The sequence below is a fragment of the Tenrec ecaudatus genome, chromosome 14, assembly GCF_050624435.1.
Source record: "Tenrec ecaudatus isolate mTenEca1 chromosome 14, mTenEca1.hap1, whole genome shotgun sequence".
NCBI classification, from domain to species: domain Eukaryota; kingdom Metazoa; phylum Chordata; class Mammalia; order Afrosoricida; family Tenrecidae; genus Tenrec; species Tenrec ecaudatus.
The window spans coordinates 70,042,601-70,053,488 of NC_134543.1; positions in this window are offsets into that span (position 1 = coordinate 70,042,601).

Below are 10,888 nucleotides of genomic sequence, written 5' to 3' on the forward strand. Positions count from 1 at the left end.
CGCTCTGAGTCAGGAATGAGGGATGGCAGTGATCTAGAGATGCCAGTCTCTGGAAAAGGACATCATGCTTAGTAAAGTGGAAGATCAGTGAAAAAGAAGACGCTCAATGACATGATTGCCCTAGTAACTGCAACAATGGACACAAACATAAAAACTATCATGAGGACTGGACAGGACTGGGCACTGTTTCATTCTGTTATCCATAGGGTTGCCATGAATCAGAACTGTCTCAATGCCGCCCAACAACAACCCGGTGATTCTAAGGACCACTTGTAGCACACGGGGTTAAGCATTTGGCTGTAACTGGAAAGGTCTGAGGTTTGAACCCACTAGCCAGTTTATTAGGAGAAAGGAAAATCTACTTCTGTATATTTACAGCTCTGTCTACTCTGTCCAATAAGGTCACAGTGAGTCGGAATCTTCTCCACAGCAATGGGAGATAATTCCATGTTCAACTTTTGGAAGAATTGCCAAACTGTTTTCCTCGGACACATCATTTTACAATCCTACTGACAATGGATGGAGATGTCAGTTTCTCAATAGCCTCACCAGCATTTGTGTTTTTCTGCTTTTCTGATCATAGGTTTCATATTAATATTGTGGGTTTTATTTTAATTTTACTAATGTTATATAGCTTTTCATGGGAATATTATTCATTTGTTTATCTTCTTTAGGAGTCTCTGGGTGGCACAAATGTTTTAATGAAGTAGGCCACTGGCAGAAAAGTGCGTGGTTTTAATTCCCCAAGAGGTGGCTCCGAATAAAGGCCATTGAAAATGCGATCGCGCATGGCTACAATGGTACAGATGGAGCCACCAAATCTTGGAACTGACCAGGACAGCTGGTTTGGCTTTTGATATCTATTTTAGTAAAATGTCTATTCAAGTCCTTTGTTATTGTTCTTAAACTTTTTGTCAATCTCATGTAGTGTCCTTTATTTCTCAAAAAATGATGTCTGTCTTGATTTCATTTCAATTTTCACTGATTAAAAACATAATTGATATATCGAGATGTTGTTACATTGTTTATATGACACTTCTTGCTAAAATATGAGAACCTAAGGCATTTAAGGGTACTCTGGTAATGATTACACAAATGGTAGAAAGCTTTTTACAAATTTTCCAGCTTCTAAAAGATAAAACTCATATTACAGGGCGTTTATTATTAGATTAAATGTAGTAAAAGAGTAAAGCTAAAAGCCGGAAACCTGAAGGGTGCAGCAAAACTGTCGTAGGGACGTCTCTGGCCTTTGTAACTTCGCTCGGTGGAGAGAGAATCACCATCAACAGCCGAAGGCCCATTCCTGGGAGGAAGAGTTCTGACATACCCCCATCCTCCAAGTTTTATGAAATCTGACACCAACAGTGCCTCCCGTGACACTGTCTACCCCTCTGCAGAATTCAATAATTCACTACAACGACCACTCAGAACTACAGGGAATACTTACAGTGATGAGGTTTAGTAGGGAAATGTCAGGGTTTCATTCAGAATCAGAAACAGAGTACAATTATTCTATCAAAACAGTTTCCTCTCAGGCAATCCCATAGGAATGCCCTGTGGCAGTTACATAATCTCCCATCAATTTGAGCAAAGGAGTCTAGCCTGTCAATCAGGTCATAGCCAGTGATGCTTTTGTATAGACATGACCTTCTCCTGAGGATTCTGGGGACTCCTGTCTTCCTCCCTGGAGGTGTGATACACACTCTCTCTGCTTCACATTCCTGTTGACAAGCCACATGGAGCTATGCTGATGGCAGCCAGCTCCCTGGAGCTGAAGAAGCTACGTGGAGACCCACACCAGCACTGAGATGTTTCCACTACCACTGGATCCACAAGACTTTCCACTAACTGGCCTGGGATCTTCCTGCATTCAGCATCATTGCGTGCGCTGCATGAGTCTGAAGAGGAATTCATGGGCGAATATGGGACTTATGGGCTAATATCCGACTGATAGACTTGATCTGGACTGGGATGTTTTTGTACTATATAATTACTCTTGGATATAAAACTTTCAGGCACACATATGAATGTCTCTGAATTTGTTTCTCTGGCTATTCCAGACTGACACATGCCCTTGATCGGTGCCCCTACAAAGCACAGGCAACTGTTCCAAAGCCCTTTTAATTCTATCAACAAGTGTTCAAAGGCCCACGCAGCGAGCAAGCCTTTTGCACAAAGGCACTCACTTTTCTCACTCGACTGGCCAGGAAGCCCATTGCTGTCCACTACCCGTCTCCTGGTCTTGCTGCCTCAGCTACTACTGCATCCAAGACCCAGGAGACAGAGAGCTATGGCACTGGAGATGCTTAGCACAGGAATCTCCGGTCCCAAAATACCCTCTCTTCCTGTGGCCTCTTTCTTGATGTTAGTTAGATACCCCTTTCTTCCTTTGGGATACTTTAAGTCTAATGGGATGGTAAAACTGACCAATCCCTATGGTAGGGTTTCATAGACTTTATTTGCATGCCCTCCCAGGATACCTTGTATCTTATTTCCATTATTAGTGAGCCCTAATGATGAAGTAGGTTAAATGTTGGGCTGCCAACTGAAGGGCCGGCTCGGGAAAAGCACCAGCAGCTCCACAGGAGAAAGCTGAAGCAGTTTGCTGCAGTGAAGAGTCACCGCTTCGAAAACCCCATGGAGCAGGTCTACTCTGTGCTCTGGGGTCATTATGAGTCAAAAGGGAATCAATGACAATGGCTTTGGCTTTTTATCCAAGCCCCTTGATAGGTCACAAGAATCTCACATTGCATAGTCCTACCTAGTCATTACGGCGCCCTGGTGGTGGTAAGGGTAAGCATTGGATGACTAACTGAAAGGCCAGTGGTTCAAATCCAAAAGCCACTGTTCCCATAAGAATTTGCAGCCGTGCAAACCCTATCAACTCAATGATAATGCCTTTTGTGGGACCCCGTCATTTGGCAGGAGTCACAAAAACTGTGGGAAGGGCCATGTTAAGTATTCACAGCGATGCAGGTGCACAGACACCTCATGCGACGTGCGGACTGCAGAGGGCAGCTACTTTTTGCTGCAGGCATTTGACACTTTTTGAGACCTTTCAATTTTATGAGAACATGGAAATTTGGATCTCTGAAATACCCAAATTTCTAAATATTATCTCAAGTTTTTGTTACTGTTCTTAAAACTTCATATCAAACAAAAATAGTTGTGTGTGAGATTATTGGCCTTCATTATCTCTGTTATATCAGCAGTCAGCAGAGAACTTTCTAAATAGTAACAATAGCTAAGAGTTTTACTCACTTTGTATCTGTCAACTGTTGTTATACAGCTATTTAATTCTCATAGAAATGTTAGGCATAACACTAGTATGTGATTTATTTGTAGACGAGGAAAGTGACGCACAGAGAGATTGAGTTCTTTGACCAAGATCGCATGGCTAGTAAGTAAGTGTCAGAGGTAATGTTTGGCCTCACGGATTCCAAATTTGGAGCCTGAATGTTTCACTGGCAGAAACGGCAGTGCCCCTGGTGCAGGTGCTATGTTTCTGCTGATCAGAGAGAAACAGAAGGAAAGAGGAGAGCAACGAGCATGGGTTGTAGGCCTGATTCTGCTAGTAACCATCTGATTAAATTTGGCACAGAACGTAATCTCTACTGGAGCCCTGATAGCATTGTGGGTTATGTGTTCGGCTGCTAACTGCAAGGTCAGCAGTTCCAAACCACCAACGGCTCCTCAGGAGAAATATTAGGCTTTCTAATCAGATGGTGTCTGGCTATCAGAAAGAATAGCATCTGAGACCTTAAAACAAGCAGCCATCTAAGTGAGGAGTCCACTAAATCCAACGGAAGGAGGATGTCAGCTTGTGTGATCCAAGAACTGTAAATCATAAAATCTAAACCCAGAAGAGGAAATAGTAGTGGAGTTTAATTCTAAACACCAGGTTTGTGGCACATTATGGATGATAGCGGAAGTGCAAAATCCAATTTCAGGGTCCCTATGTGGACTAAAGGAGCCCTGGACGCATAGTGCTTATATGTTGGGCTGCAATGTGCAAGATCAGCTGTTCAAAACCTCCAGCCACTTTGCAGGAGAAAGATGGGGCTTTCTCCAACCATCAAGAGTTACAGGCTCAGAAACTCACAAGGGCAGTTCTACCTGCCCTACAGGGTCACTATGCGTTGTCACTGTCTCCATGGCACTGAGTTTGTACAGTTCACGTGGACTAAATCTCCAGTGAACGTGCTCTGACCATGGTTCAGAGATGTGAGTAGCCTGAATATCAGACCAGGACCATCATAAAGTGGATTTTGACAGCTTTAGGTAAGCTACATTTTAATAATTTGAAAGAAGAAAATGTTCTCAAGTGGATTGTGGTGATGACTGCACCTCTTCTTAATATGATTGAAATACTGACTGGTATGATATGTTCATTGTATCTCAATAAAACTAAAGAAAAGAACATAAATGATGCTACTGGACAATAGTAAACAAAACATCTTGCACGCAACAGGGTATTTCATATGTCTTATACACAAAGGGATTGTGCTGCCAGGTCCAGTATGTATATAACCTCGAATACATTTAAAAATACTTTTATTGGGGGCTCTTACATCTCTTCTTACAATCTTCATCCAGGGTGTCGACCATTTTTGCACATATGCCGCCCTCATTATTTTCAAAGCATTCTTTCCACTTGATCCCCTGATATCAGCTCCCCGTTTTTTAGCCCCTCCCGTCGGCCCTCACAAACCCTTGATCAGTTATAGATTACTATTTTCATAACCTATAATACATTTTGAGTATATAATTATTATGTTACCGGCCTATGTATGTATACTGTACCTTCGATTGTTACTTTAATGTAAACTTAACTTACAAATGAAAAGTTTACCACATTAAAAATAATGAATATGATATAGTAAAAAATAAAAACAAAACAACAATTCTTTCTACTTCTATAAAGAAATACAGCCTCAGAAACCCAGAGGAGTAGCTCTACTCTGTCCCGTAGGACCTCTGTAAGTCAGAATCGACTGATTGGTAGTGACTTTGTTTGTTTGGTTGGTTTATATAATCCCTTGGCAGTTCTAAAAAGAGGAGGCTGCATTATGTAATCTTTAAATTCCCTTCTAACTCTTAAAATTCCTGTCATCATTAAATATGTATTCCTAGTAGACAGAGTAATAGGAGATGATGTGACTAGAGTTGCTTGCTGATGTTTTGCCTAAGGAGAGACTTCCCCCTCTCCAAAACGCATGTTAGAAAAGAAGGGGGATTACACGGGTCACCTTGAGTCAGAGTCAAGTGGATAGAAATAACAACAAGAACAAAGGGGTATAGAGTTAATAAGGCTGGAACAGTAATATTATGAATATAAAAAATACCAATCAGTGTAGAGAAAAGAATGAATGCAGAATGAGGTTCTCTCAGTCAAGGCAGATAAAATCATGACGCCTTATAGTGTTACTATATTATAGCCCTTTAACAATTTATACAAGACATTTTAACTTAATTCACGTACATTTACACATTCATTGAGACACCTTGGGAATGAACAGGTTGTCAGCTGCAAAGTCCTGCCTCTACTTTTGTCTCTGAACGGTCCCTTCTACTTCTTGGTCCAAGGAAAACAGCTCTCCCCTAGGATCCGACTTCCTGCGTACCTTTCTGTGCCTTCTCATGGAAGAGGTCTAGCAGAGCTTCCTAGATCCTTCCAGGCGATCCTCCCTCCTACCTCTCGAAACCCCAACTTGCCATCAGACCTTCGACTTAGTTTTGGAAGATCTTAGCTCTTACTTCAGTATCATTCTCTCCCATGCTTCCTTCTGTTTTCCACTGCCATCAAGTCCAGGCCAACTCAGAAGGACCCTCGGGGACAGGTAGAACTGCCCTTGTGACTTTCGAAAACTGTAACTGTTTTGCTGAGTACAAAGTAGACATAAATAATTCCAGCCTTTTTTTTTCAGTAAGTTTTCTTCACATTACTTCGTTGGTGTATATACATTTTCTGCTGTTAAATTGAGTGTTATAGTATTACATAATAATTTTAACCATGGAAAGCTTTTTAGAATATTTTGTAACTCAGTACCTCAACTTTAAACTTTGTCAAATCTTACCATTTCACCACATTGGCTTCAGATCTCTACTCACTCCCAGACCTCTACTCAATCCCAATTCCCTCCTTACTTTTCCATCATAAGTATCCTCATTTCCATATTTTTGATGAATATATATGCTACATACTGTTTTCATGTATGTCTGTGTCCAGAAATAACATACAATATTGCTTAGCATGTTTTAACACTCTCTATATAAACAGTCTCTTAAACTGTAGATCATGATACAATTTCATTTTTCTTCAACAAGATCTTTTGAGGATTATCCATTATTAAACAAGTAGCTCTACTTTTGTTACTTTTATTTGCTATAAGGTATTCCTGGACCAATAGGTAACCTCATGGTATACGGAGAAAAGATTCATGTTGCCAAGGATTTCATCTTGCTTGGATCCACCATCACTGCTCATGGAAGCAGCAGGCAAGAGATCAAAAGCCGAGCTGCATGGGGCAAGTCTGCTGCCCAAGACCTCTTTAAAGTGTTAAAAGCAAGGATGTTACTTTGAGGACTAAGGTGGACCTGACCCAACCAGGGAATTTTATCTCCCCCCCCCCCAGATGGTTCAGCTTTTATTAAGGCTCATCAGATATAAAATGGGGTTGATCATTTCTTTTTTTAATCATTTTATTGGGGACTCGTACAATTCTTTTCACAATCCATACATACATCCGTTGTGTCAAGCATATATGTACATTTGTTGCCATCATCATTCTCAAAACATTTGCCTTCTACTTGAGCCCTTAAAATCGACTGCTCATTTTCCCCCTACCTCCCCACTCCCCTTAACTCATGAACCCTTCATCGTTCATAAATTATTATTATTTTGTCATATATTAATGTCCAACATTTCCCCCTGCCCTCTTCTCTGCTGTCCATCCCCCAGGGAGGAGGCTATATGTAGATTCTTATAATCAGTTCCCCCTTTCTACCCAACATTCCCTCCGCCCTCCAGGCATCACCACTCTCACCACTGGTCCTGAAGGGGTCATCTGTCCTGGATTTCCTGTTTCCGGTTGCTATCTGTACCAGTGTACATCCTCTGGTCTAGCCAGATTTGTGAGGTAGAATTGGGATCATGATAGTGGGGGGAGGAAGCTTTTAAGAACTAGAGGAAGGTTGTATGTTTCATCGTTGCTATCCTGCACCCTGAGTGACTCATCTCCTCCCCACAACCCTTCAGTAAGGGGGTGTCCAGTTGGCTACCGATTTGAGTCTCCACTCTGCACTCACCCACATTTACAATGATATGATATTTTTTTGTTCCTTGATGCTTGGTACTTGATCCCTTCAATAGCTCGTGGTCACACAAGCTGGTGTGCTTCTTCCATGTGGACTTTGTTGCTTCTGAACTAGATGGCCGCTTGTTTATCTTCAAGTCTTTAAGACCCCAGACACTCTATCTTTTGATAGCTGGGCACACCAACCAGGGTATTTTCAATGGTCTCATATGCATGGAAAAGTTGGACATTCAGGAAATGTCTTGGAAGAAACACGGCCAGAATGCTCTAGTCATATGTTACCAGTAGAGCCAGTCCCTGGAGAAGGACATTGTGTTTAGTAAAGGGCAGCAAAAAAGAAGGCCCTCAACAAGATGGACTGACCCAGTGGCTGTAAGAAGGAATTCAAATATAAGCACAATTGTGAGGATTGTACAGCACTGGACGGTGTTCTGTTCTATTGTAATAGGGTTGCTATGAGTCGGAACAGACTTGACGGTACCTAACAACAACAGCAACAACAACAAAGTAAGTCATTGAGTGAATCACATCGATTGAACACTTTTTTATCTTGAAATAATCTTTTAAAAATCATTTTATTGGGAGCTCGTTCTCTTATCACAATCCATACATACATCATTGTGTCAAGCACATTTGTATATTTGTGACCCTCATGATTCTCAAAACATTTGCTCCCCACTTAAGCCCTTGGCCTCAGCTCCTCGTTTTTCTCCTCCCTTCCCACTCCCCCTCCCTCATGAACCCTTGATAATTTATAAATTATTATTTTCTCATGTCTTACACGTCTCCCTTCACCCACTTTTCTGTTGTCCGTCCCCCAGGGAGGAGGTCACATGTAGATCCTTGTAATCGGTTCCCCCTTTCCACTCTGACTGAACATCTTAAACAGTTACTTATTTACTTGATAGTGTATGCTACAATTGGCACCAATTTCTCACGATTGAAGCCAATGCTGTAATAAATGTTTTATTGATATTTTCAGATGTTTGGGTGAAATTGTCTTTCAATCAGTGGACTCCGAAGTGGGGGGGTGAATCCAATAAGAATGATGTAAACTTCTATTAATATATTTTCATTTTATCTTTGCTTCAAATGGCAGATATAAGGAAATAGCCAGCATTCCATAGTTCATACTGATTTTCGCTCATGTTCCTCGTGTCTGCTTGTTTTCCCTCTGCAGATACTGCCTCCGAAGGAAAGCAAACAACTCTGAACTCCACCACACGGTGGGGCTGAGGCATCAACTGTAGAATCGGCAAGCCTGCTCCAGCAAGGCCAGCGCTGAAGGCCAGCGATCAGAGGCTGTGGCAAATCAAGGAAAACATCTGAACAATTCAAACAATAAGCCCCTAAGGGACTCAGGTTGACAACTCAATGGCACCAGTTTATAATTGTACCAATGCTATGAGACCACCATTCTATCTGCCTAAGAACGAACCTGGAGCCGCTGGAGAATAACCTGCTGACTAGTTCTGATCCTGTCCTTGTGTTCATTCTGTATTGGCAAAAGTTGGTTCTGGATCCGTTCAACTATAAATTTGATGGCATTTTTTGTGAACTTACTTATTACATTATTACTATTATTTTACCATCCTATGGCTCAAATTAGTATATGCTTTTCTGTAACCAGTATCTAATTAATATTTTTTTTCGTGATTTTAATGAAAATTTACAGAATTTTATGTTCAATATTTCATACACATATTTGTAATACTAGTTGCAATGCAACAGTACTCTTCCTGCTCCCTCCTTGGGTTTCCTGTTTCCATTTGTCCTTTCCTGCCTGTGGTAGTTACATAATATGGATTACAAGTGACGAGATCGAATCTGCGCTGTCAACAAGATATAACCAAGGAGGCCTCTGTGTGGGCACGGCCTTCTCCTTAGAATTGCAGGAACTCCTGTATTTTCCTCCTTGGAGACAGAGACACTTCTCTCTCTCGGCTCACTCCCTGGGAGACATGGCAGCTGACAAGACATATGGAACTATGCTAGTGCCCTGAGCTGGAGAAGCCACATGGCCCTACCCAGATGCAACCCGACCTCTGAAGCCATGTAGAGACCCCTGCCAGCGCAGAGATGCTTACAAACCACTGGATCCAAAGACTTTCTACCCACTGGCCTGTGATCATCCAGCATTCGGGATCATTGCATGTGTTTCGTGAGTCTGAAGAGGACTTTATAGATTAGTATCAGACATATGGGCTTGGGCTGGACTGGGTTGGGATGCCTTCTTAATGTACAATTACCCTTTAAATAAAACTCTCTCTTATATATATGAGCTTCTATGGATTTGTTTCTCTAGTCTACCCGGACTAACACACTGCCCCTTCCTGACTTATCACCCCTGTTTTGGCCTGCCCTTTGGGCCTCAAATGGTTGACGCTGGGTAGTGTACATTCCTCATCAGTGTTACTGTTCACTTTGTAGGCCTTTCTGTTGTTTGGCTACAAGGTGATCCCTGCAGGTGGGTTCGTTTCTAGGTTTGCAAAGTGTCTAAGGGCCATAGTCTCATGCGTTTCACCACTCTCTATCAAACTGGTACAATCTGTTCTTTTTTATGATTTTGAATTTTACACTACACATGTTTCTATTTTGTCCAATCACAGCAGTCAGTAGGAGTGGTTGAACACCATCGAGTTGTTCTGGTCTCAGGGTAGGGGAGGCAGTGGTTTCCACTAAATCTTTGGACTGGTTATTTTCTTGAGATATCTAAACACCAGACTAATTCTTGAGAGCCAAAACAAACAAACAAAAACCCTCAATAATGGCTTAAATTGGGGGCATGAAACGGATATAGGGTATAGTTTACTTATTCCTCTTGTTTACTTTTCCTTATGCTACATAATGTCAGCAGCCTTTGCTTTAACTTTGCTCTCGATCTTTGATATTTCCTCCCCTTACTATTATGGCCTTGGTTTTACCTCATTAATCTTGTTAGGGCTGCATATGTTCATTTGTATAATTAAGATTGTTCGATGTATGAAATCCTAAAGGATAAGTCCTTCAGAAAAAGTAATGGAAGTAATGATTCCCTGAAGGTACTGGAAGAGAGACGGGGCGGGTAGGGAGTGGGAAAGGTGGGGCAGGGGGAGCAGATAGCAAGGGTGACTTTATAACCTGACTCTGGGCGTATATAACAGAATGTTAGGTGAACGTTTACTTTGGATGGTGTAAGATACAGCAATATATATATATATAAAACATAATATAAAACAAGGGTTCCTTGGGTAGGGGGGATAAAAGGGAGCTGCTATCAAAGAATTCAAGAAGGAAAATGTTTTGAAAGTGATGGTGGCAGCAACTGTACAATGATGCTTGATCTAATTGAATTATGGATTGCTATAATATAGGAGCTCACTATAAAATGATTAAAATATATAAGTTGCAGGGGAAAGGGGAGCTCATAATGATGAGTAAAAAATTATGAAAATGTTCTAAAACTGATTGTGATGCAGATTGTACATTTTCTTGATGTGATTGAACTGTTGAGTTATATGATATGTGAATTATATGTCAATAAAACTGTTAAAATATGTTGTAAAAGAAGTCTGATACTCATATGTGTGACT